Genomic DNA, 26,642 nt, shown 5'->3' with positions numbered 1-26,642 from the left:
CGATCTGAATGTGGTCTGGCTGCACTGGGCGAAAATCGTCTGCACTTCATCGTTTGCTCCAACTACGCGGGAAGCTTTTGTCACTACCTCCGCTGAATGGTTACGGTCATTGAATTCTATCCGGGCCGCTTTCGACGACGACAGTGTACCAAGCGCGCGACCGCCGTGAACGGTGAACATCGCCCAGCAGACGACGCAGACAAGCGGAGCAGGCGGAAATGGGGGCGAGCGGCGAGCGCTCCTGATTGGCTAGTTTTGGTAGGCTGTTTGTCTGCCGCTTCCGGTGCCGTCGACGCCGGGCGAACTCATCTTTCCTCGGCAGATCGGTGGCAGACGACGTTTTTTCCACCGCCGGGCGTCTGGCGGACGCCGCCGGGCGCTGTTCGTCGACTTTTCGTCGCATATTCGCTCCATGTATTCAGGCCTTTAGGCGACTCAAGTATTCCCCGTTCAATCATACATGCTTTTAAACTTTCCGGCACTTAAGCTTTCTGAACACACTCGTGAAAAGGGCGGTAAACAGTTTCAGAGATCTTGTCTCCCCTTTTCGACCACCCTTCTAGATAGGAATTTTGGGTCTTTGATGGAGTACTATACTTTGCCAGCATCTCTCGTATATATCTTGAAGCAGCGCAGTGTATTATTTGGCGACTACAGGATCACGTAACGCCTTAATTGCTGCTAAGAGGAGAACTGATAGAAGAACCTTTGAGAACACGGCGCGTGGACTCAGGATCCCACGATTCGTACACGTTGTATGCACAGTCATGTCATTCCCTTGCATGAGTGCGCCCTCCCGCTCCTCAGTATTACAAGGAAGGTTATATTGCACACTTGTGCTCTTTTATATTTGGGAAGCTCTATTTCGCTCAAAGTGCACGCACTCCGCACGCCGCACTTCTTGTCCTTTGCATTCAGGAGTAGTGTCATTCATTGAATATGTGCTTGGGGGCACATAATGCACCCCCACCCGACACGTACTTTTTTAGCCAGCAAAATAAAAAGAGAGGTCTTGCATAAAGTAACACTTTCTAGATGACATAAAGATTGCGCATCAATACAGGGTGCCACGAATCCTTGGCGACTTTGAACGATGGTCATGTACCACCCCCATTTCATCACCAGTTACAGAATGCTGCCTGGTCCAGTCTTAACCTAATCGGATAGCACAGGCGGTATACTTGAGTGGTGTAAACACACTAGGTGAATTACCCTGAGATTTAAACAGCATTCCCTCTCCAGACAGAAATTTGGCAACATTGATTGAGTATATTCGCCTAAAGCTCCCATATTTCCGAACCCATTAGTGCTCCCCTATTTACAGTACAGTATTTGCAAACTCCGGGCGTAGGGAAGGCAAGCAATATAGCAGAAGGTGGTAAGAGTTTGTGGTTGGGTACACGGCACCACTGGTGATGACTTATCGCTACGTTATATACTCGAATACTTGCGAGCGATGCTAAATGTTCCGTTGTTTTAAATGAGCTATCTTGTTATCAGCGGGAAATAGTGGTCAGCCAGGTAAGTATGGTTAGAGTGATTTCTGCCTTTAATGTTTTCCTTTATCGCGAGAATTTTTTATGAACTCAGTTAAGGCTGGCGTTTTTCGTTGATAGGGCTAGAGCAGGGAATGTCTAACAATTTTACAGCACTTATTTTAAGAACATCTACCGGCTGTTGCCATTAGGCTCAGAAAACCACGTTTTATGTGGTACGGGTCCCTGCACCAAAATACACGTACGAAGATCAGGTTGTGGAGGTTTTATACGAAGAGGTTCAATTAGCAATAAATAAACCAAGTACTACGCACTCTATCATCATGATGACTTTAATGCAAAAATATAAGTACAGGATTTGAGACAGCATGCGTTGAAACATTTGGCCTGGCCTCGAAGAACAGTCCAGGAAAATGCTGAATTTCTTTGACGAAATATTAACCTTTACTTATGCAATGCATTTGCCCTTGAATATATGTACAATGTCAGATATCTCCCTTTTAGGAAAGATTTGAATGCTTTCCCAACATATCATACTGTACGGCTTTACTAATATGATCAGTGCAGTTTATACATTTGATAAATTCAACAGGGCTAGCCGACTTCCTCGAGGCCCAGCAGAACGCATTGGAATAGCCTTGATCTGTGGCCAATAATGCCAAAATATTAGCTGGCGTTGTGTGCGTACGAGCCGAGAAATGATAATAATGTGCCACAAATTCTGTGCGACCAGTGCGATTTTAGCAAACTTTCGTGAACAGTGTAGTGAACCGCTGATAGTTTTTCAAAACACCACCGTGCTTACAACTATGCTCGCCAAAATTGTCTCCGTCCGTCATAATTGAATTCGCTACCAGGTTTCCTTTGAAAAACGACCATTAACAATACTACAAAATGCGAATCACGGCACAATAAACGCCGTTGAAGTAACACAATTCCATTACAAAAATTTGTTGAGAAAATTTGTTTAGCGTGCAAGAAATAATTTAATCTCAACGAAACGCATTCTTTCCAGCGCCGCACATATTTTTAAAAATACTCACTTTTACATTACACGGTTCCCATGTGCTGTAGGAGGCTGCCACATTGAATTTGGCGCAAATAATCCTGAAAAAAATTCCGAACCACATTACTTTCAAACTATACAAAGTCTTCTCCAAACAGCATGCTTCGCTTTGCAAAATTCCCTAACTCTTGAGTGCGTCAATTTATAAATAAGAGCTCTGCGCGCTTTGAAAATCTTTTAAATTTAAAGATATCTGCTCGTTTATCTTGCCGTAGGTGATTGACCTATAGTCGTTATGTGAAGATATTGCAGTGCTGCGATTACATAACAGCTATAGTTTCAGGAGAGCGGCGGCAAACTGTGCATACAAAAACGACGTTTGCAATTTTTAGACACAGAGGTGTAATGCGTATTCCGGATAATGTCCTCAAGAAACTCCGACGAATGGCCGAAGACGCATAAAAAACAAAAATGGCATTTTTCAATTGCACGAAATGGGTGATGATTTGTCACTTGCGTAAATGGCTCCCAACTTGAGACCCAAGAAAGGAGAACGAAGTTGTGCGGTGCGCGGATTGATACAGGAAGCGCGAACGAGAACTTTCAGAAGCCAGGCGGTCGGAACAGGGCATGGTGCTGGGGTATCTACCGAGCTGCAGGACTGCTCCCCGGCCACGTTTTTCCACAACCGTGGCAACCAGCCGCCAAAGCTCAAGAGCGCTGTTGCGAGTCGCCGTCGTAGCGCGTGTGCTCTGATTCCTACTTGCTCTAAAGAATCTGCGCTTGCGTCCGTACTCTGGCAATCCTGGCCTTGCATGACCGGGCTCCGGGTGTATCAGAACAACCAGCTTCTGCTCCGTTTGTGCACTTTTACGAACGCCTTACCCTGTAACAGGCGTATCAATTAGCAGCTAATTCCGCATCGGAACGTCAGACCCTTTTCTCATTTGGACACGTGTACGATTCTTTAAAGCACGCGTTAATGCCCTGAAGGTTCATACGAGCTGTTTATTTACAAACTGCGTTCCGCATTACCGAACCCATTGGTGTTACTAATGTCTTGGCATTTATTGTTATGTTGTCGTACTATTTATTCTTGTCTCCGAACCTTACAAATTCCACGTCTCTTCCTGATGAATATAGTTCATTAGAGGGACAACGCATAATTCCCTCTAGTTACGCTCCAGTGGTCGTTTCGCCAAATTCTTTGACGGTGCTATCAAGACAATCAATCCATCTTTCTGTGACGAGAATTATCAAAAAGTCTTATTTGCCCACGTTGGCGCTCAAACAATTGACATCACAGTTGTCGACAAACACATGCCAGAACTACGCATGCGTACGCCGATGCCTCTGTGACTCGTGACTGAGTACAGGTCAATCGCGGCTGTGGCAATTCCAAGCATGAGAGTAACCCGACGTTTCACACTGGACCACAAGACAACCTCTACCGCTACAGAATTGTTAATCATCCGGGAGGCCATTCATTTAGTCTCTTAAGACCATATCAAGCCTGGACCTTGTTTTGTGGTGCCAAGCCAGTGCTCCGGTCCCTCATGTTTGTCGTAAGGTAAGCTGCTTATATCGCACATGATGTATAAGTTGTGAAGCTGTGTTTTTTGCGGCGCAGCAAAGACATCTCTTGAAAATTCAGAGGGTTCCTGGCCCCTGTGGATTTGCAGCGAATGAATGGGCTGACGCGGAGGCAAACAAGGCTTCACAAGGTACAGTAGTCGTTCACCTCCCCTTCTCTACGTCCAGACATGATCGCTGTTCTGAGCAGTATTCTCCCCGACACCACGACAAATGAGTGGTCCACCCTGACCACCACCAGTGATGGCTGTATAAACTGCACAAGGATTGCAGGATCGAGTCGATGGAGCCCTCTGTGCCGGTGGTTAATATTACGCAGCTATCTATTACACAGCCAACAGAAGTAGTTCACAACTTCGCAGTATGCACTAATAACCACCCCAAAACCGACATAACACCACTAGTTTTCCCCAAGGCGTTTCATCAGGTTGGCCATAATAAATAACTGCAAATTGGAAAGCGTGATTAGTAAATGCGTTAGGTCGGGATGTATAAAAAACTTCCTCGCGAATATATCAGAGTTGTTTTCGTAAATCCACTACCACATACCGTACTTGTCACATCCGGTGTTTGGCAGGGGCGGTGCTCATCACGCTATTTCCTTAATCTTTATTATCGACATAACTCCCAATATTGAGTGCATTGTCAAGTTATTTACAGATGAGTGGATCATTTGCAGAGAAATTGGTAACTATAATTACCACGTAATGTTTAATATGTATCTTGGCAATGTAGAGAAATCCTGTTCTTATTGCCAAATGACCATACATATTAAAGAATGCGTATCTATAATGGTATGAACAACAAAATAGCCTCCTACTTTGGTTTACTTCTGTAATGGGATACCCTTAGCTAGGTTTCATCAACATAAATTTTCAGGAATCACGCCTACTTGCGTTCATGCTTGGGATGCATACATGACAAACGTTACTGCCACGGCATTGCGCAAGCTATTCCGTCTAAAAGGGGGTGTGAAAACGTGCCCCACTTCTACTAAACTTTTAGCTCACAGGAAGTTTGTTAGACACCTTCTAGAATGTGCCAACGTGAAATTGTTTCCGCACTCGACCACCCTAAATAAAAGCTGAAAATTGTCCATCGAAAGGCCATAAGAAGAGTCCATAATAAACACAAGCCCACAAACTCGCCCACTAATCATTTGGCTGCTTCGCGACTAAAAACTCTGTAAGTGATAGCGGGGAACGCTCGCCTATAATTCTGTTTTTCAGGTCATTCATAATAGTTGCATGATCGATACACATAAGCACGGTCCTCAGACCGGCCCTAAACGCCGCATTAATGACCGGATCCCATCCAAATATTCATGTAGCAACGACAGGTTTATGTACTGGTTTTTTCCCGTTGCATTACGTGAGTGGAATAGAATGGACTGGGTGATAAGGAACACTTACTAATGATGTCAGTTAAAGCAACTGCTGGATTGGTGAATACCGGCATAACACTAATCCTCTGTTGAATAAAATCAGGCATGTGTATACCGCTTTTAGCAGTTCGATCCGCTTGTTTCTTTGTGTATTTGGCGTGGCTGTAGCTTTGTAGTAGCACTATTTTTGCCTGTTTGATCTGCACGTTTTGTGTTTCTACAGTTACTGGAGTTTGTAGCATACACGCGCATACATTTAAATCTGTGTGAATATTTGTGCGTTTGCGTGCGTACTTGTGACTAAAGAAGGAAGCATGCCCAATTATACGGTCTTGCATGCACGGTATGCAATCCTGCTTGCTATGATCCCTATCGAGAGTGTCAGCATTGTAAAAAAATAAATTATTAAAAAAGAGATGAAAAAATAAAAACAAAAAAATGAGCTAGAAAAAAACAAACAACTGTGATCATTGTGAATTGGGAGGTATTAAAGGTACCCAGTGTATGTAATAAATTATTAAGTTGGATAAAATAAAGCAGCGGGAACCTAAAATACTTAGCATGAATGAAATATAAAGTACGAAAAAAGAGAACGCAAACAGTGACAACTCAATGCGAATCAAAAGGCATGGTCCTAAATTATTTGAAATAAAATGAAGTAAAGCATATCGCTTCCATTAGAAAGAATCAAACCGTACCAACAGGTTTCAAAAGTGCACTAATATAAATACAAGTGCATTAAGAAGAACTACGCAAACCAAGAGGAGCACGTTTGAATTTCAAATAAGTTCAGTACATATTTTAGCTAGACTGAGTAAACTAATTTAGATCGATGTGAATCAGCAGGAATCAAAGCGAACCAAATGAATCCGAGTGGATAAGAAACAAAGGTAGAGCGAAATGAAAAGTAGGAATGTGTATATAAAGGAATGAAGTGAAGAAAGTAAATTAAGTAAATTACGATAGATAAAAGAGAAATAATGGGAACTGTGGTGAGTTAAGGCGAAAGGGAGTACACTGCAAAAACAGTAAACAAAATGAAAAAGAATCAACGTGACTGAAGCCGGATAGTGTTTGAATATTTTTAACCGATTAGAAATATGCGGGTAATTTATTGAAATAAGGTGTTTAGCTGTTTATTAGGATAACTAAACTTAACAAAAACGAACCTTTTGTTATATAAATTTTATTATATGCCTTTCAAACCTTTTCTTAGGTAACTTATTCACCTAATTGTCATGTGCCCTATTGTTATATACTAAAAATATTGGGCTGCCATCATGTATGGCAGCGTTGACCACCCCTGAGCACAGACTGCTCTCGGTTGTGTTTGTAATGAACACATAAGGGAAAGTGTTTTCTAGATACGCTCGTGGAATTATTTATTGCGCTTTTCAGACAATTCATCATCCTGTCCCCACATAGGTCAGTTTGCGTTGAAGATATCGTAAGAAAATGAACCTTTAAATCGCCTCCCCATATTTAATAAAGTTGCGGCTATTATTCGAGCTCAGCCAGCCATCAAGAAAGCATATATATTTGACACCACTCCCAATTGGGGGCCTGTATAGGACCCAAAAAGAGTATTGCCGTGATTGTAGCGCTGCCAAGCGCTCCGTGTACCGAATGCCACAGCTGCGCTGCAGTTTAACAGACCAAAAGGCAGCGACGTAGTCTTTAGCTGTGCCATTTAGCCAGCGATGTGCTCCCCTCACGACAGTTCCTTATTGCGATTAGCAAAGCAGCGCTTCGCGCTTGCGCTGCCGGCAGCAACAGGTCCTTCACCTCACCGGTCGCTTTCTAAGCGGCTTTGCACGTGCGATTCTTTGTAGGCTGAACGCTTGGGAGTACCGCATTTATGACGCGCATGAGGGCATACCACGACGTGTTTTTCTGATTTTGTGGGCTTCATATTCAGCTGGAAAGCACCAACAGTTCAAAGATTGAAAGACAAACTGCATATTCAGAAGATTTGGAAACTTCTGTGCAACTTTCTAATTGCAATTCTTTGCAGCCTCGGTTGCTGCAGAAGTTGGCAAAATAAAATTTTACATATTTCCTAATTTCGCAGAACACAAAACATTCCGTGACACACTAACTACAAAAGCAGCGACATGCATTTGGTTGCGTCGTTTTAGAGAGCATCGGTATACTTTGAAACTTTCGCTAAAATTTGCTAAAACACGCTGTATATGGAAAGCCATTTTGGGGCATAAATCTTGTGGCAGTGCTTATATTTCTCAACAATTTTGCGAAAAAACAAAACGTGACGCATATCTGAGGGAAAACATCAATACATAAGTCACATTCGCAGTCTTAGTTTATAAAAAAAGCACGTATGCTTGATTTTTGTGATAGAAAATAAAATACTGGCCACTGTTGAACTAAGAAACGCGGGGCGCACCACCGAGGATACGGGTGGCGCCACAGGGCAGTGGCCCTGAGTGCGCGTGTTGATGTTTTTCAGGGTCGGTGCCTGTTGGGGCCACCAGTGTTGCCACCAGTATCAACAGACGGTGCGCTCCGCGGTTGGTACTTGCTTTCTCTATGACTTCACGTGGCGAGGAAATTGTACGCAGCCGTGCATTGGTGAATACATTGTGTGCGGAGTTCACATAACTATGGAAAGGACAGCACCAGACCACACAGTTTTACACCCTTCAGTGACTATGGCAGGGGTTGTTGTGCCAGGTCTAGACACAAACACATGTCCAGAAAACTAAATGAAAACACTGAGGAGGACATTGCGCCGCAGAAGCGCTGGCGTGTAAACCCTCATGCAGCAGGGTCCTTTACTGGATTGGTTACTGTAAGGCAACAAATACGGTAATTTGTAATTTAGCAAATCCATGTAACAAATCCAGTAACAGATCCAGTGATTTCTTCTTGCTGGATGTGTTACTGGATTTTTTACTTACCTTAAGGGTCGTACTGAGCAAAGGTTCGTTACTGGATTTTTTACCGATGTACCGATGTAACTGCTCCAAACTGCCTTGGCGCAAGCCCGAAGCGTGCGCCCTTTGGTGCAAAACCGGACACCGCAAAAACATCTGTCCTACTGCACAAGGGTCCCGCAGGTGCTCTTCTTGTGGCACTTTGAACCCGTTACACAGTCATCAATGCCACCCCCTGTGCATCGTGTGCGAAGGCCCATTCCTTGCTGGGCATTACGGACTGCTCCCGAAAGTTCAAGCCTCAAACACGGTCGCCCACGTATGCCTAGTTGGTCTCCATCAGCCGGCCAAGATAGGCCGAATGCCACCCACCCCCAAGGCACCCATCGCCAACAAAAGAGACTCCGCACCTACATTCAACCCGTCCGCTGCCAGATTAGCTCCTCAGGCCTTTCCCCGTACTTTTCCCCACCCAGACTGCTAATTTCACCAGCCACCTCGTTCCTGGAACAATAAATTACAAGAAATGCTTAAATACAAAAAACTCCGTTGCTAACTGCTCCACACCAATCATGAGAACGAGAGGCTCGACCGCGAAAATGCCCTTCTGAAAGCTGAAGCCACGACCACAACCTTCCTACCGGATGCGCCGCAAGCGGAGTTACATCGTAAGTGTAATACCGTAATCCAATATAGTTTTACTCCACCCGCATCCATAATACCTTAAATACCGGTCAGCCTAAATTTAACTGGGGACGCAGACAACGGCGAGAGAAGAAGCAGAAGCACAAGTTGGTAGTCACAGCGCTGGTGCTTCGTATCTCTTCTATGTCTGCGTCCCCAGGTAATTTTAGGCTGAGCAGTATTTAATCAAATATGATCCAACTACCTCAGATTCTGCCTGTTCAGTAATAGAGTTCATCCGCGTGAAAACGGAAAAGGTTGTGGGGCCATCACAGTCATCATTTTCATCAGCAACACCATCATCATCTTTGTTAACTCACTCACTCGGCACCCGGCCTGTAGAGGCACCCCGTTCTACGCTGCTCGCCTCGTCATTTGCATTGCACAGCCAGCGCAGCCGTAATAAGCGAGGGGTCGGCCACACTACCTTGGTCGGCCGCCTACAATTTGACGACGCGGACAAGCGGCTTCGCCATGGCATTGCACCGCAGCTTCCCCAGCCAAAACGGCGATGACGGCACGCGACCAACGTCACCCGCCATACCAATTACCCAGGCTGGTTCAGTTTGAATCAGTCGGTAGGCACACAACGCGGTTGGTGATCCTGGAGAGCCATTTTTACATCAAGAACATACACTCCCAGGATAACAGGTACCACGTCACCTTACAGAACCTTCCTGCCGACCTCACTGTGCGGGTCCAGCTGCCGGCCCTAGGCCCTAGTGCATACGATGATCTGAAGGCCGCTGTTATGAACCACCACGGTATATACTTCTCACCTATGCGGACGATGTCGCGGTGTTTTGTCACAACAAGGTAAGTGTCGTTCGCGTAGTCGAAATCGTCAAACGGTTTGGAGTTGTCCCAGAAAGCCTGTGGTGAACTGAAGAAAGTGTGTCGGGTTCTGGAACGGCGATTGGTCAAGAACGCCAAAGTTTTTTGCCATCATCAAATGGGTTACTCATCCCGTCAAGTACTTGGGCACTCCACTGGAGTATTATAGAGGCAGTGAGCCATATTGGCGTGCGCAAGCTCAAGAGCTGCGCGAGAAGGCTGACAATCGGAGGGGCTCTGGTTTATCAGCGTTTGCAAGGGCAAACGCATGCGACGTATTTCTTGGCAGCAAATTGTGGTACGCGATGCAAGTTCTACATTGTTCGCGAGTGAATGTGCAGAAACTTCACCGCGTGTTCGCGGTATTTGTTTGGGCCTCAAGTTGGGAGAGAAGTAGCCGAACAAATCTTTTCAGGCGAGTTCAGGAGGGTGGGCTAGGGCTGACCCACTTGTTCGTGCGACCGCTTGTTAACAGATTTTTATTTTTTCGCGATGTATACGATCCTTTATTGACGACTGTGTGTCAGTTTCGACTCGTACGAGTTTTGCCCAATTTTGTTGTGACGAGCGGCCGCATGAGTGGTGGTTTTCACGGCTATTAAAAGGAAGTAGTCGACGCGGTGAGGTTTCTGAGCTTGCGTTTTTCAAAAGAGTATTTGAGTACTGTTACACGGAGGAAATTGTATAATGTTGTGAGTAGCGTTATCCTCCCGGTTCCTATGTACCGAGCCTTATACGCTGGAGGCCCTGGGCAAAACGTTCTTAAACGCGTGAAAAAAATCATAGTACCTTCAGGGGTGAAGTCTTTCTTTTTTAAACTTCACACCAACACATTAACCACAAAGACATGGGTGGCAGAAAGGGGCTTCTTTGTTCCCTGGGGTACGCACTGTACACTGTGTGAAAAGCCCGAAACAGCAGATCACGTGTTCTTACACTGTTGGGAAGGTGTCGTCTTCTGGGACGTTCTTCAGAGGACTATGCGCAAAGTGCTCCCCTGAGCCCACACGGAATTCGTTACCTGGCAGCAGATGACGATGATGGTATGCCATTGGACATGCTAATGTTGTTTGGCTTCCAGAGTATTGGCGAGCACGCTCGGCTTATGTCTACAGCGATGTATACGCTCGGTCGTCGCGGGTGTATTTGGGGGAATATATTTCAAGGTATATAGAAGAACAGAAATTGCATGAATGCGTGCCGGAATGGCGTTCAAGTGTCCAGCCACTGGCAACGTTAAAACCCTTTTAAATGACAACGGCAGCCCTGGTCGTGTTGGTGGCGTTATTTTTCAGTTTGGTGTCATTCATGTGTTGAACCCTGCATGTATTATGTTGTAAAATGCAAGCCTCGTAATAATAAAAAAAACGATTATAGCACAATGAATGAGACGACTGACAATAACTGTGTCTGGTCTACCAGTCACAGGCTCGAATCCTGCCGGGGCCGGCGTGATTTTTTGCGATTGTAAATGCTATGCACAGTGACGCAGATGGACATTGTGCGTTCCTAAGGAACTCCGTACCTAAAAATGCATCAGACAAGCACTGAACATAAACTGGTATTGTTTCATCACAAGCATACATACAAAATGTGCAAGAGCCTTTGCGAAAAACGGGAGAAATCAACACTGGAAATTCTTCGACGAAATACATAACAAGTTTCCCGCACGTGGACAGCGCCCATTTCGACCAATAATTTTCTTCTTCCACCAGGCTATATGCATTATCCATATCCACCAGGCTATTTGCATTATATGGGCAACGAGCCTCATGCACTTAACGACTGCCGTGCTATTTAAAAACAGCGTAACACCAGCATCTCTTAAAACTGAAGAACTTACAGCCACAGGCGGCAATGATCAGCTATGCAGCTACCCCCCCACCCCTACAAGATCAAAGCCTGTGCAATAGAGCGTTTTTTTCACAGCCTGTGGATAACGTACCTAGCAGTCTTGCCGATATAACATTTTTCCTAAAAAGGAGACCCAGTGTAACCGGGGCTTTTCAACCAAAACTGCATAAATAGCACCTTGTGCGCACGAGCAAACCGATGTTTTCGTTATTTTGTGGGAAAAAAATTTACTTCCCCCCAAAAATTAGCAACGACAGCTCAGGCCGCTGACGCGCCAGGCAGCTCGCGAAAAAATTCAAACTTCTACCGCTTATAAACGAAACCTTCCACAGCTATCGCGTTAGTACTTTTCGTGTAACGATTTTGCATAACCCCAAACCATCAGCCGTATTGGTACTCGGCTTACTGTGGGAAATAGTTTTAAAGGAGCCATGAAGAGAAAATACAACTTCGTTTATTTTGAAAGAACTAGGATTCAGTATCTCACTCAGCGCCATTACAGCCACAAAAGATGTTTTTTAACGAAAAAAAAGCAAGAAGTATGTAAAAACTTTCAAATTTTGCGCCACAGTGACGTGTTATGAGCAAGAATGACGTCATACGGGCCAACAATAAAACATAATTTTTAGTGCGTTAACTGCACGTTAGCATTTAAGTGATGCGGTCAAATGGAACTAGAGGCCCCATTACAGACGTCCAGTCATGTGTCGTCGCTACAGGTGAGTTAGGCGGCCGCCAGTTGCACAAACAAGATTCCGTGACGTCATGTGAAAGTTGTGGGAAATGGGCTAGCGGGTCGCGACTGCTTCACACGTTTTCTTTAATATCTTCGTTATTTGTTCGAAGATTGCGATGATATTGGTATCATTGTTATCGGGAGTAAGCAGTCTTTCTAATAAACCCAACTTGTATTTTGTCTTCATGGCTTCTTTAATAATTCAAAATAAGGAAATTTCTCGAAAATTGCCCAAATGTGGGCCATTTTTTTGCTGCATATAATCAAGCTTGAATATTCATTTTTTTAGTGTTATTCTTCTGTTTGTGTTCAATCTTCATACCAATTTTAGTTTATGTGGTGAAGAGGGTGCATTTTCAAAAACGCGTTCTTCTGCAGCTACGTAACGCATTTTGCTATATTTTGAAAGCGAATGAAAAGAAAAAAGGCAATCTTAGCTTTTTCCAAACTTTCAAAAATTAAAGATAAGTTGTCCTCTATCCCCTGCATCAAAAACGTGTTCAACTATTGTTTTTTTGTTCCAGCTAAAAAGCGAGAAGTACGGCCGCGTAGCATTGTTGGGGTGACATACTCAAGTGGTTTGTAAGCACGTATGACCAAATTGTAGGCCAAAAAATGGCTCTTACAAAAACAAAATTATTGAAAAATCATTGCGGTGAGCCTGCCCTGTTGAAACAATTAGTGTATCCTCGGTATTCAATGGTGTGGAATGCATGCAGGCAACCAAGTGTGCGCCGCCATATCTGTGGCCAAGGGTCTGTTGCTAGGCGACGTTGTGCGCACGGCCCGCAGATCAGCCACCCCTCTTCTCCTCCATGCAACCGTTTAAAGGAGCCATGAAGACAAAATACAAGTTGGGTTTATTAGAAAGACTGCTTAGTCCCGATAACAATGATACCAATATCATCGGAATCTTCGAATAAATAACGGAGATATTAAAGAAAACGTGTGAAGCAGTCGCGACCCCCTAGCCAATTTCCCGCAACTTTTCTATGACGTCACCGAACCTTTTTTGTGCGGTTGGCGGCCGCCTAACTGACCCGTTGCGACGACACATGACTGGACGTCTGTAATGAGGCCTCTAGTTCCATTTGACCGCATCACTTGAAGGCTAACGTGCAGTTAACGCAGTGAAAATTATGTTTTATTGTTGGCCCGTATGACGTCATTCCTGCTCATAACACGTCACTGTGGCACGAAATTTGAAAGTTTTCAAATACTTCTTGCTTTTTTTTTGTTAAAAAAACATCTTTTGTGGTTCTAATAGAACTTAGTGAGATACTGTATCCTAGTTCTTTCAAATTAAACGAAGTTGTATTTTCTCGCGATCGGCGTCCGGCGGCGCGCTCGTTACGTCGGGCTACGCCGACGTAACGTAAACTTAAGTTTAAGTTTACGTTTACTTAAACTTAAGTTTAAGCCGACGTAAACTTAAGTTTAAGTTTATGGCGGCACTTGTCCGTCCTAACCACGACTGTGAAACACATGACTGTGTTTCACGTTACGAACTCTTCGCCGAACGCAAAGTATTGCGTCGAGTTCACGCTGAGTGCGATTAATAACATTTCTGTTGGCGCCACGTTTAGAATCGGATTGGAACGGAGCAGATTACGAACGCCGGTGTCTTTTTTTTCTTCGGCGTGCGGCCGCAGTGCCTCAGGCTGCGCCGTGTCCGTGGCGCATCGGCCATGTCTGTGGCCATTTGCAGTGTTGCGAAGCGAAGAAATTGACCGCTAAACTTTTCAACGAATACCGTCTATAGGGTACATTTAACCAATATGTCATATTGAAGCTCCGGCTTCCGAGTATTTGCTTAGTGGAATATATAATCTTGAATTCACACCGCAAACAAGAAACGAGGACAATAGGGAGAGCAAGACACACAGGTGCTGAACAACAACTGAAGTTTATGGCTGTGACGTCTGGCATATAAATACAGCAGAAACCAAGGCAACAAAGAAATCGACACATAACATGTGAAAATAAAATATAACAATTCCGCCACGACATCACTACCACCATGTGCTTACAAACCGTCTAGATGGTTTATTTCTTTTGATGATAGCGCAACGAAAGGGACGCTTATCCACTTTTCTTCTCTTTTTGCTATCTTATAAGCCTCAATAATTTCCCTCGTCAGTTTAAGCTTATTTCTACACAATATTGCGCTACTACTGTAGATAGGCTCGCAGCCAGGACAGTCCCTACAATGTACTCCTACATGGCCGCTTTTGCTTTTTTCCACGTTGTAACTGAGTTTCTTTAGCCTATCATTACCGCATGTCCCCGTTTGCCCAATATATTCTGTGGCACGCAATAAAGGTATGCTGTATACTACGTTTGTGGCCCATGGGATGAACTGTCGTTGGTGCTTCTTCCTACAAACCTCAGAACTTGGGGTATCGCTGTTCACGTGTTTACATAGTCTGGAAAGTTTATCTGGGGCTGGAAAAACAACACTTACATCGGTACGCTTGGCAATTATTTTTAGATTATGCGACACACTATGTATACGTATGTATGCAACACTGCAACCTTCCCTTTCTTTTTGTTATTATGATCATTTTTTTGCCTAGTCTTCATTTTATTCGCCAAACCTTCGGCTACGGACGTTAATAGATATGCAGAATAACCTGCATTATTAGGCGATTAACCTTATCCATGAAACTAAAGCGCATCATATGAACGTATGACTTAACACGTGAATTTTTCAGGCAAAGATTCGCAATTCTTCTTTTAACAAATTTCGAATGCGCCGAGTCATACGCAAGAAGCGACGTCTTGCCTCGAGGTTCGTATTTCCAACAAATGTGCTTATGAATAAAAGAAAGGTGAAGATCGAGAAAACGGATACATCATCCAACAGTTAGTTCATAGGTTACTACTAGAGGCTTCAAGCAGTCAGTAAGAATTGTTAGGAGTTGTTGCATCAAAGTATTAGTGCTCGGTTTGTCATATGGAAACACTACAAGGTAGTCGTCAACCAATCTAAAAATATCTGCTGACATGGCTGTCTTCAGTCGGTCTGCTAAAAACCTATCTTTGCGAGCTAAATAAAAGTCACTTATAACTGCCAAACCAACACCAACACTGCCAAACAGGGACCGGGAAAGGAGAGAGGCGCAGTTTTATTTGTCTCATTTTACCATCCTTTAGAGTTAAGTGGCACAGCGGAATTGCTACATGTTCCAGACTCGTATGCGCGTGCCCGGACACGAGTTCGCGAACAAAACATGTTTGCACTGCTGTACTCACGAGTGGAAGCACTCGCAAATACAGTACCCTTAAGTATTGTACTTATGAGTACTGTGTACTCATGGGTACCGTGTATTCTTGAGTACTCTGTACTCATGAGTACACATACACATGAGTAGTTCAATTATAAGTGCTGTACTCTCGAGTACTCATACTTATGAGGGCTGTACTCATGGGTGCCATACTCAATGGTACTGTACTTACGTCTGTACTCACTCGCCATCGTACTCTTTTTTTGAATGTGGGTGTGTACACACTCATCATACTCACTCATGACTTTGCATGCAATAAGCACAAATCAGTGTACTCGCGAGTGGGTACGCCCACCTAGGCTCACAGGACGCTCACCGAACTCACCACGACTGCTCACTTTCATAACTCGAATTCGGACATTCCCTGCTAATTTTCTGTGCTGTACCTACAAGCAGAGACCGTTTTAATGCATTCTTCTTTTCCTATATTATCTTATACCGTGCTCCGCGCTACGGGAGCTTCCGCAGCCTATAAATGTCAGAGGTCACAGATCACCGAGTCCACGGCACCTTTCTACAGGTTGAATAGTGAATCACCATAGTGCAGGTTGGACAATTAGGCCTTCCATGACGAGACGTCATAATTAATTCTGAAATCGTCTACCAATACGCACAGCTCCAGAAGCTCGTAAATTAGGAACTCAAATTGTGATATTTATAGAGGGTATGTTCGAGGTATGTATTGGGGGCAAGTAATAAAAACAGAGTTAAATACATTCAACCTTACATTCAACCTTACAGGAGCTTTACATTGAATGGAGTTCTGCATAGCTACAAACTGAAAACAAGAAGGGTGATGGCAGTTTGCTCTATCTACCGGAAATATTGAGCAAGGTTTAGCAAGTTGGTATATATATATATACAGTTTACGTGCGTTCTTTGTAGCAAGGAATAATTGATTAGCTTCTCAGAAGAATTTTGCCTACACAGTTAAGCTTTAATTTGGCACCAGTAGTTTTACACTGTGGTGCTGCGGGCTACTTTAAATGTATAAAAAAATATCAAGTGGCACTGACAAGGGCGCTGAAAGGGAGTTTCATGTGTGGCGTTCATCTGGGATTACCCCTTTAGCCCTAGACAGCCTGTTTCTTCCCTCTTTGAGACATACTGTATAGTCTTTTCCCCATGTGACATTGGCAGCTGTTGTGTGACATTAAGCTATTGCAAGACCAATACGCTCGCCTGAATACTACGAGAAAAAACCGAGTATTTTTTGGCTTTTGCTCGCATTGTGTAGCGGGTTCTCATAGCTGGCGTTTTTCCAAAACCTCAGCATACACAAAATAAAGGCTGTCAGGACGCCTGCCACATGAACGTGCGTTACTGCATGTGATGTGGAGGCGAGAGGAGAAGAACCAATTGTGCAACAGTCACTGCCAACGTTTCCTCTTCAGAAAAGTTGATCGTAGTGTAGATGCTGCATCGGCTCTTTGGGTTGCTGTGGGTAGCATCATAGAGAGATAGGGTGACCCCACTGCAGTCTCGCTGATTTTGGTAAACAGCGAAGAGAGACAGCACTCTACTCCCAAGAGACCCATGGGCGTAACCTGAGACAACAGATTCCGGAACCCCTTTCAGTGTTCCGGGTTAAAGATGTTCTTGTTATTGTCAGATTGATGTTGCGTCTTGTCTTGCAGGCTTTTGAACATTTAAAAATAGGCAGGCTTCGGCTATTTTAGGTGAGGTGAATTATTTCTGAGAACAAGGTCAGAGTATATGGATTTGGTGCATCTAACCTTGCTAACACTTGTGCTACTGCCCCATCCACACCAGGGCATCTCAGGAACAGGCTTGTGTAAGGCACGAAAGATGTGACTTCAAATGCGGTCCCCAGTTACGTATACCAGGTAGCGATGGGCAGTAGATGTCTTTCTGGTTGCCGTTGCGCCGTATAATATGTTGCATGAACTTTGTTTTCTTGTTGTGAAGCAGGTAGGAATTACTTTTAAAGATTTAAATAACAATTTCTTTTAATGTGTTCGGCGTGTAGAGAATAACTTTTTGATGATGGCCGATAATGTTCTGCTCAAGGAGGTTGTTTGGCTCTGATTTATACCTCGAGAAGTTCGTAATTTCGTTTCATACGTTGCACTACAATACTTTCTATGGTTCTAATGAAAAGTATTACTCACTTCGAAGCGCGCGGTCAAGTTTGTCTGCTTAATGAATTATGAGGAACAGAGGAAGGTTTTTAGGTCTTTTGAGGACCTGACACGTATTGCGAAAAATTACCATTTGGTAATCGATATTCGGGGGACTTTGGAAGAAACAATAAAGAAATAATAATAGAGCATGTGTTTAAAGGCCTGCTGAGCTGCACCCTGGCGATCAGTGATGTTTTCGCGGTTCTTGCCTGCAAACAGACAAGGACCGTTTTGGCCAGTAATGGAACAAGGCTCTAACAATCCCGGTTCGTTATTTCAGCCCACCATGCCAAAAATGTTGGCCACGGTACACCAGACCTTTCATGTAGATGCTCGTCGCACGTAGTATCGGCGCTCAACATACACAGCGGTGCTGGATGTTACCCATGCGATGCGTGGAAATGCAAGCATATCTGCGGGCTGTATGCACCTCTAGAGCCAATTGCACAATTTGGTATATTGCAAAATGGTTGGAAAACAAAAACAATAAAATGCCTTTCCAAGCTGGGAGTATTCATATCGATTTTTAGGAATGCCGCAAAGCACTGATATGTTGCTCCGCATGAATAAACGTCCTTATTCTATCCTTTCATTTGCCAGCCACAGAAAACCCCAACCTGGCGCTTTCCAGATTGCGACATCTGCAGCCAAGCGTTCTCTACACATCTCCTGGACGTTCCTAGAGGAAATATTTAGGTCGAGAAATTCCGCCTCCTCCACTGGAATGCCGATAAAAAGAAAGGGTTCGTCGCACAATAGCCGACGTGGTGAGAGTGAGACGTTGGAGACAATGTTGAATCTGGGCGGCATTTAGTGTAAAATATCACCATCATGAACACTGAAGACGAAGAGCAAGAAGATCTGCTCCTCGTGGCGTGAGCGCGCGATCGGAATTCTGGCAGCCATCAAAGAAAGGATTCAGATGGTTCCTCGGTCTCTCTCGTGTTTACAAGTGGTGCCGTGACCAGGATATCTACCTCCACGCCACGAAAGCAAGCAGTCTGCCTTGGAGCAGCGGAGAAGACGGCGTCGTCGGAGCAGCTGATCGACCTGGTCCAGATAACGAGGAGACCCCCGCGGAATCAGCGGGATCCGCCGAGCGGACAGAAACGTAAGAGGACTTCCGACAACCCTCTTCCAATATGAGCAAAGAGATAGTAACAAAGAAGAGGAGGGCGATACGCGCGCAAATTAGGCAGCTAATCAACGCAGCCGAACAGCAAATAGCAGAGAGAGCCGAAAGGACAACGTTATGCTTCACTGAAGCACAGATCAAGGGAATGGAAGCGCGACTTAAAGAAGCAAATACCCAAATGGAGCAATATTTACCAGACGAAATGGGGGACAGTGAATTTGAAAGAATCCTGGAATACGACTTGAAAATATTGGCTATACTCTCGAAGCTTGAAGTGAGCATTGCGGAGTCCATACCAAGCAACATAAATAGCCCGCCGATAGCACCACTCCCACAGTGCAGCGCAAGGACAGATGAATCGGAGTTGGTCAAATTGCCAAAGCTAGAGCTTATAAAATTCGACGGGAATATGCTTGAGTGGAACAGATTTTGGACACAATACAAGTCATCAGTTCACGGCAGGCCTAACATGAGCAAAGCTCAGAAGTTCAACTATTTGATGGCGTCATTGGACGGAAAGGCAGCTGCTGAGATAGAAGGCTTACAGTTTTGCGCGGAAAAGAACTACGATCATGCAGACCAATTGCTATTGGAAGCTTATGGAAGACACGACAAATCGGTGGATCTTCACATGAACGAGCAGGCTGTTACAGGCGGTACAAGTGAACATGCTCGCCCTTGAATACCTAGATGTGAAACCCGAGTGCTATGCACCAATGCTAACGCCGGTGTTGAAGAGGGCTATTCCTGCAGAACTGTCAGTAGAGTTCAAGTTGAAGGAGTTGTCGCAGAACACGCGGAACAGGTAAGGGGAAGAAAGACAACAAAACGAGTCAACAGAAAAAAAAAGCGCCGAAGCACTAACCCGGTTGCTTGAATTCCTTCGGCATGAAGTAAACTTACGAGAGGAGACAGAAAAGGAGCAAACAACGGTCTCTCAAAAACAGTCAAAAGAAAGCACGAGACAGTTTCCAAGGACAACAAATTTTTACAGCTCATCCGAAAGAGTGTGCGTATTTTGCAAACAAAACAACCACACGACTGAGGATTGTCGGCGCAATATGCAAATGGAAGAGAAAAATGCAGCACTAACAGCTAAGCGGGCATGTTTCAGGAGCACACAGTTAAATCACACTGCGCGTGTCTGCGGAGCCAGCGTGCGATGCAAACAGTGTAAAGGGAGGCACGCGACATCAATGTGCAGGACAAAACGAGAAAAGAAAGCAGAACAACATGCCGCGATGGTACAGCCACAAGAATCGACGGCCTGCACCATGCAAGCCATTGAACGGCAGGAAAGGCAGTGCGTACTGCTACAAACTGCGGTAGCTTGGATTGAAGGGGACTCCTCAGGCAACTACGCACGAATCTTACTTGACAGCGGCAGCCAAAGGTCATTCATCGCAGCTGGATTAGCAGAATCAATTGGTGCAAAGATCATCAAACAAGAAAAGTTGACGATTGGCTCGTTCGGCGGTAATGAAACGGTGAAGACAATGGATGTGGTGCAAGTAACAGTAGGGCTGGAAACCAAGAGCTCGACCACCACAATCGGAGCACTTAAAGTAGACGTGATATCCCGTAATTGTCTGCCAGGACCCAGCAACGAAATCAGCGAAGAGATGAAGAAACTAGATTTGGCAATTGCCGACGACACCCGTAAAACAAGAACGCAAAAGTCGATAGTTTTGCTAATTGGCTCAGGTTTTTATTGGGAATTCTTCACGGGAAAGATAAAACGAATAGGTGACAAATTAATGGCTGCGGAAACAACGCTTGGATGGGTAGTGCAAGGACCATACCATCAAAACAAACTGAAAGTGACAAAAGACCAGGCAGTCATGGTACTTCATGTCGAAGCTAATGATAAAGGAATACAGGATGAATTGCAGAAATTCTGGAATTTGGAGTCAATAGGCATCACAATGAAACATTGTCTACCAAGTAACGAAGATAAGGTGTTAGAGGGGTTCGAGGAGAAAATAACGATGGAAAATGGTCGCTACGCAGTAGGTCTGCCATGGAAAGAGAACGTCAACCTGGACACGAACAGAGAAATTCCAGTTAAAAGGCTACGGCAATTAACAACGAGGCTGAAGAAGAATGGTGCTCTCAGAAGGTATAACGAGGCAACCTCAGAATATTTCACCTCTGGGGTAGCGGGAGAGGTACAGGAGGGAGCAGGAAAAACAAATACCCTTTGCTACTATATGCCCCACCACGCAGTCATACGAGAGGACCGAGCAACCACAAAAGTCAGAGTCGTTTTTGACGCGTCGTCAAGCTCGATGGAAAACAGATCGCTAAACGACAATTTAGAAGCCGGTCCAAACTTTCACGAGGACATACTGTCCATGCTTATAAACTTCAGAAAAGAAAAGATTGCACTGGTCGGAGACGTGGAAAAGGCATTTTTGCAGATCAGCATCCACGAGGAAGACCGAGATTCTTTGCGGTTTCTGTGGTGGAAACACGACGACCAGGGAAAACTAACTGACGAAATAAAGGCGTGGAGGATGACAAGAGTGACATTCGGCACTACACCGAGCACATTTCTACTGGCAGCCACAATTAAGCACCATCTAAAAGAAATGACTTCTGAATTTCCAGAAACAACAAAAAGGCTACAGAGGGCAATTTACGTCGACGACGTGATGCTCGTAGCGGACACTGTCGATGAAGCCATCAAACTGTACAACGAGACGAAAATGGTCTTCGACAGAGCCTCGATGAACGTGAGAAAATGGACGTCAAACGACAAGCGAGTAAATGAAGTGTTCGACGCAACCGAAAAAGACGAGGGTGCGCACAAGGAGCTTCGGTCAAGCGGCCGAACGAAGTTGTTAGCAATGATATAGAAACACCACGAGGACGTTCTGTGCTTTCCTGTGCTTTCCAGTCAGACCTAACAATGCTCCCACTGACTAAAAGAACGGTGCTGCAGGCAACTGCTAAAATATTTGATCCACTTAGACTATTATCGCCATTCACCATACGAGCGAAAATAGGTTCCCAGAGCCTATGGAAACTGGACACAACATGGGATGATCCTTTACCTGCTGAAGAAAACAAAAAGTGGAGAGTTTTAATTGAAGAGGCATTAGCGATGAAGCATCTCCAAGTGCCCAGGTGCTATGCTGAAAATCAAGGTATGATACAAAACTCAACGCTGCACGTCTTTGCCGATGCAAGCACACTAGCATATGGAGCAGCAGCGTACCTCGTGACATCAAACAGCAATGGAACAACCACGGCAACATTGATGGTGGCGAAAAGTCGTGTGGCTCCGATCAAAGAACTCACGTTGGCTCGATTGGAACTGATGGCAGCAGTGCTAGCCGCAAGATTAGGAGAAAACGTACAAAAACACTACGTGGGAAACCTGGGGAGCAGTCACTTTTGGACTGACTATGATAGTGTTGCACTGGATTAACGGAAGCAGCAAGAGAGAAGCATTCGTAGAGAATGGAGTCGCGGAAATACGGGCGAAAACGAGAACGGGAAGCTGGTCATTTGTACAAGGAGAAGATAACCCAGCAGACCTACTAACGCGGGGAATCAAAGCACGTGCCTTGATTGAGTCACAACTGTGGTTGCGCGGACCCAGTTGGCTAGCGTCACAAGAAATTGATCGCTACAAAAACTGCGGTGTAGACGACCAGTTAATGATTGAAGAACATAGGATCGAATGCAACAAGTGCACAGACGGAACAGAGAGACCGGCATCATCGATATTGAACATCGAGAACTATGGATCATACAATCGCCTTCTGAGAACAACTGCTTGAGTATTTAGAGTCGCCAAGAACCTTAAAAAAGAACATTAGAAGGGGCCATTGGGAACGCAAGGAATAACCTCAGCGGAAAATTACTGGATTAAGAAAGCTCACGAAACATTTACAGGGCACAGCCATTCACACCGAAAAGGAAAAAAACGTGTTTCAAATACAAGGACAAGACGTATTTGTTGACGATGAGGGGATTATACAGCAAAAAGGACGCGTTCAATATAGCAATACGATAAACAAGCACGTCATCGTGTTACCGAAGCAAGGAAATTTCACGGAGTTGCTTGTGAATCAAGTTCACCGTCTGACGATGCATGGTGGAGTTCAAGCAACGCTTGCTCAGCTGCGAACACGATTTTGGATCTTGCAAGGCCGTCAGACGGTCAAACGAGTGATAAACAAATGCATCATTTGTAAAAGACACAATGCAAGACCACTGAGCCAAGTGACACCTCCCTTACCAGCGGACCGAGTCACGCAAGCCACGCAATTTCAAGTCAGCGGAGTAGACTTTACAGGACCGGTCTACGCAGCAGACAAGGGACAGTGCCTGGAACAGTATGTCGTGATTTTCACCTGCGCTGTCTCAAGAGCAGTTCATCTGGAAATGGTCAACAACATGTCAACACTCAATTTCTTGCAAGCATTCCGCAGATTCACAGCGCGGCGAGGAATACCAGCAATAGTGTATTCAAATAATGCGAAAACCTTCAAGAAGGCGGCGAAAGATATCAATGATGTACTGGGCACCATTCAATGAGAGAACTTGGATAATTACTGCAGCTCACGTAATATCAAGTGGAAGCTGATAGTGGAGGGCGCACCGTGGTGGTGAGGGTTTTATGAGCGTCTCATACGCAGCCTTAAAACCTCCCTGTGGAAAATCATCGCGAGGATGACTATTACAGTAGAAGAGCTGCGAACCGTCATAACAGAAGTGGAAGGAGCTTTAAATAACCGACCGTTGACCTACGTGTACGGCGAGCCTGGCGAGCCTATGCCAATAACCCCTGCGGATATCATCGGAGGGAGACAGCAACTTAACGATTCACAACGTCTCATCCTCGGGAATATCGAAGAGGCCTGGAGAAGTAGCTGTCGGATCGTGCGGGCTTGGTGGGCAAGATGGCATCGAGAATACCTGAAAGAAATCGGAGCGACAGCGCGCACAAAAGCAACGGCCAGTAAAGCGTTGCAGGAAGGCGACGTAGTTCTTCTCGGAGGAACCGGCCCGAGGACATTCTGGGAAATGTGTAGAATAGAGAAGACGTATACAGGACGTGACGGTGTGACTAGGGCGTGTCTTCTGCGGAAAAGCAACAAGGAGCTTATACGGCGGTCTACAAAGCACGTTTACCCGCTCGAGGACGGTTTCAAATAAGCGCGCCACTGATCCTTCAAGCGCACTTCCGGCGGGCGGGACTCTGTAAAATATCACCATCATGAACACTGAAGACGAAGAGCAAGAAGATCTGCTCCTCGTGGCGTGAGCGCGCGATCGGAGTTCTAGCAGCCATTAAAGAAAGGATTCAGGTGGTTCCCCGGTCTCTCTCGTGTTTACATTTAGAGAGGGCGGTGCGGCCAGAGCCTAGGCGCCGTAACGAGCGGTGTTACATGTAGAAGAGAGTATTAGCTGACCGTTTACGAAGTTCCGCTCCGCTACCATCGGCCCACTCAGCTAATGGGGAGCGTCAGGAGCCAATGCGACTCACGGCCAAGATCGTCACCCATGCGCAATGGCGCCCCCACCTACTATCAGGGCGGGGCGGGCCGTCAAACACGGTTAGCTAAAACTTCCCAGTTTCATGTCACGACTCGGCACTGCAATGAAGTCGTGGAAATGGGGCTACGCGGCGCTAGAGAAAGGGGCGGGGAAGGACACAGACTGTGTTGTTGAATAGTAGACAGCCATTCTCACTACCAGTAACGTATAAACCACCGTCTGGCAAGGCACAGATATGTTGTTCACTTGCTTTTACTGCGCCCCGCCCGGTAACGTGTTGTTCTGCGGACGTGTGCAATACAGTTAAACGAAAACAGTAAAACCTTGTATCCCGCATGTATATGAAGAGTTTGGGCCGACAAATATTTTGTTTACACGCTACATGCAGAGCCTAATATATTAGAGATGGGTAGTCCAATAAAAAAACACAATAAGATGGTTAGGCAACCACAGTTTCAAAGCCACTAATTTAACAAAACTCAAAGGAGCTCAAATAAAATACATATGCCTTGAGAATGCTAGAACATAACAAAAGCGGGCATCATGCTTCTGCACACTAACAATATCGCCAAGTAAGCGGTTTCAGTGAGTGACAGTTTGAAGATGAAAAGGTCTTTGAAACACGTCTGTGTTACTTGCGTATACCTGATGCTCAGACTAGCTACTAAAACGCTAAAATATATAGTCGGCTTGCAGTAGGTACTGGTCTATTGGAAGATATGTAGTTGAAGGGTACAGTGAGTGGAAAAAACTTAACAAAGCAGTCTATTGGTGGTTTTTCAGTCAATCGTTCTAATTGTACACTTCATTTATGTTGCCGTTCATTTGTCGTGTGATTTCTGCATCAGAAACAAGTGGTTCGGTGTTGTAGCTGTTTGGGCTTGAGATGGTTTCACCTCTCCGAGGGCCCAAAAGCATACAGGCGTAATTTATTACTGATCTGACGCCTATTAGTGCAAAAGCTCTGTACAAATATCGCGAAATATTTTAGCATTTTTTGAACGAAATGGAATGCCCAGGAGAGGTGCGCCATGAATGATGCACATGGTGGTTTCTAGTGAAATTTCTCGCTAATAATTCCGCAAAAATATATTCTGAGGCGATGGTATTCTACTACATACATACATTTCTCAATTTTGACGGCAGCTACACACACTACCAGCTCAACGGCACACTTTATGGTGAACTGATACCATTCAATACCGAATACATCTTCGTAAGCACACAATAAATTTAGCAAAAACTTACATATACTTTTTTTTTTACTCTCTAGAATTTTTTTCTGGCAATAGCAAGGATATTTCAGTTGTAGTTTTGGGAATACTTGCATGTACAGTTAAAAGCAAGACATATTCAATACTGTTTATGTCTGTCATTTTACACGGCAACTTCATTCACAATTTCCCCAACAAAATACCGCAATAATCATTGTACTTACAATGTCTGCAGCAGGATAATTCCTAAAACAGTACATCGCGGAAACCTCCTAAGATTCATTTCGACAAGAGACAGTAGCGCGTCTACAAGTCCCCCTGTTGCGCCGTAAATCTAGTACAATGTGTGCCGCACCGTGGAAACTTTAAATCAGTAAACACAATGTGCAACCGTTGTCAAAGTGGAGCTCCTTTGTTCTTATATTCACCGTTATATTTTATGTTTCGATGCATACGACACACGTTTATTCATTGTGCAAAGCAGTTACTAAACTATTTTTGACATTCTATTGTATGATAAAAGCAGGGATTTGTGCGTGGACATCCACCCTAACAATCGTCGGTACCAATTGAAAAAAAAAATGAGCTATTGCACATTGTCTTTCTTTGGAGCGAAATAAACCGGGTATCCATCTGCAATAAATGAAAAACTGTTCGCATGAATCTAGGTTTTAGCTACAACAATACCATGTACAGCTTAATCGAATTTGGTGTATTGGTACTGTTTCTAGAGTTGCAACTGCTCTGAGAGATCACAGCTCGAGCAATCTGGTTGAAACTCTAAACTTCACGTATATATTTTTCCTCTAGTCATGAAAAAAAAGAAAGCAAACTTTCTAAATGGCTTGCTTGTATAAAATGGTTGTTGAC

General features: G+C 44.7%; 1 long non-coding RNA gene across 1 annotated transcript in view; it reads right to left on the bottom strand.

Annotated features, from left to right (window-relative positions):
* Positions 1 to 26,116, bottom strand: part of LOC144166138 (uncharacterized) — a 57,035-nt gene extending 30,919 nt beyond the window's left edge. The window contains exons 1-2 of the long non-coding RNA XR_013321600.1: positions 25,997 to 26,116; positions 2,540 to 2,603 (exon numbers count right to left, since the gene is read on the bottom strand). This is a non-coding gene — a long non-coding RNA (uncharacterized LOC144166138). The remainder of the gene's footprint in view (positions 1 to 2,539; positions 2,604 to 25,996) is intronic.
* Positions 26,117 to 26,642: the final 526 nt, after the last annotated feature.

Source organism: Haemaphysalis longicornis, unplaced genomic scaffold, assembly GCF_048455015.1.
Source record: "Haemaphysalis longicornis isolate Haplotype H1 unplaced genomic scaffold, Haemaphysalis longicornis Haplotype H1 scaffold_16, whole genome shotgun sequence".
Lineage (NCBI taxonomy): Eukaryota > Metazoa > Arthropoda > Arachnida > Ixodida > Ixodidae > Haemaphysalis > Haemaphysalis longicornis.
This window is presented reverse-complemented; position numbering and strand designations above follow the sequence as displayed.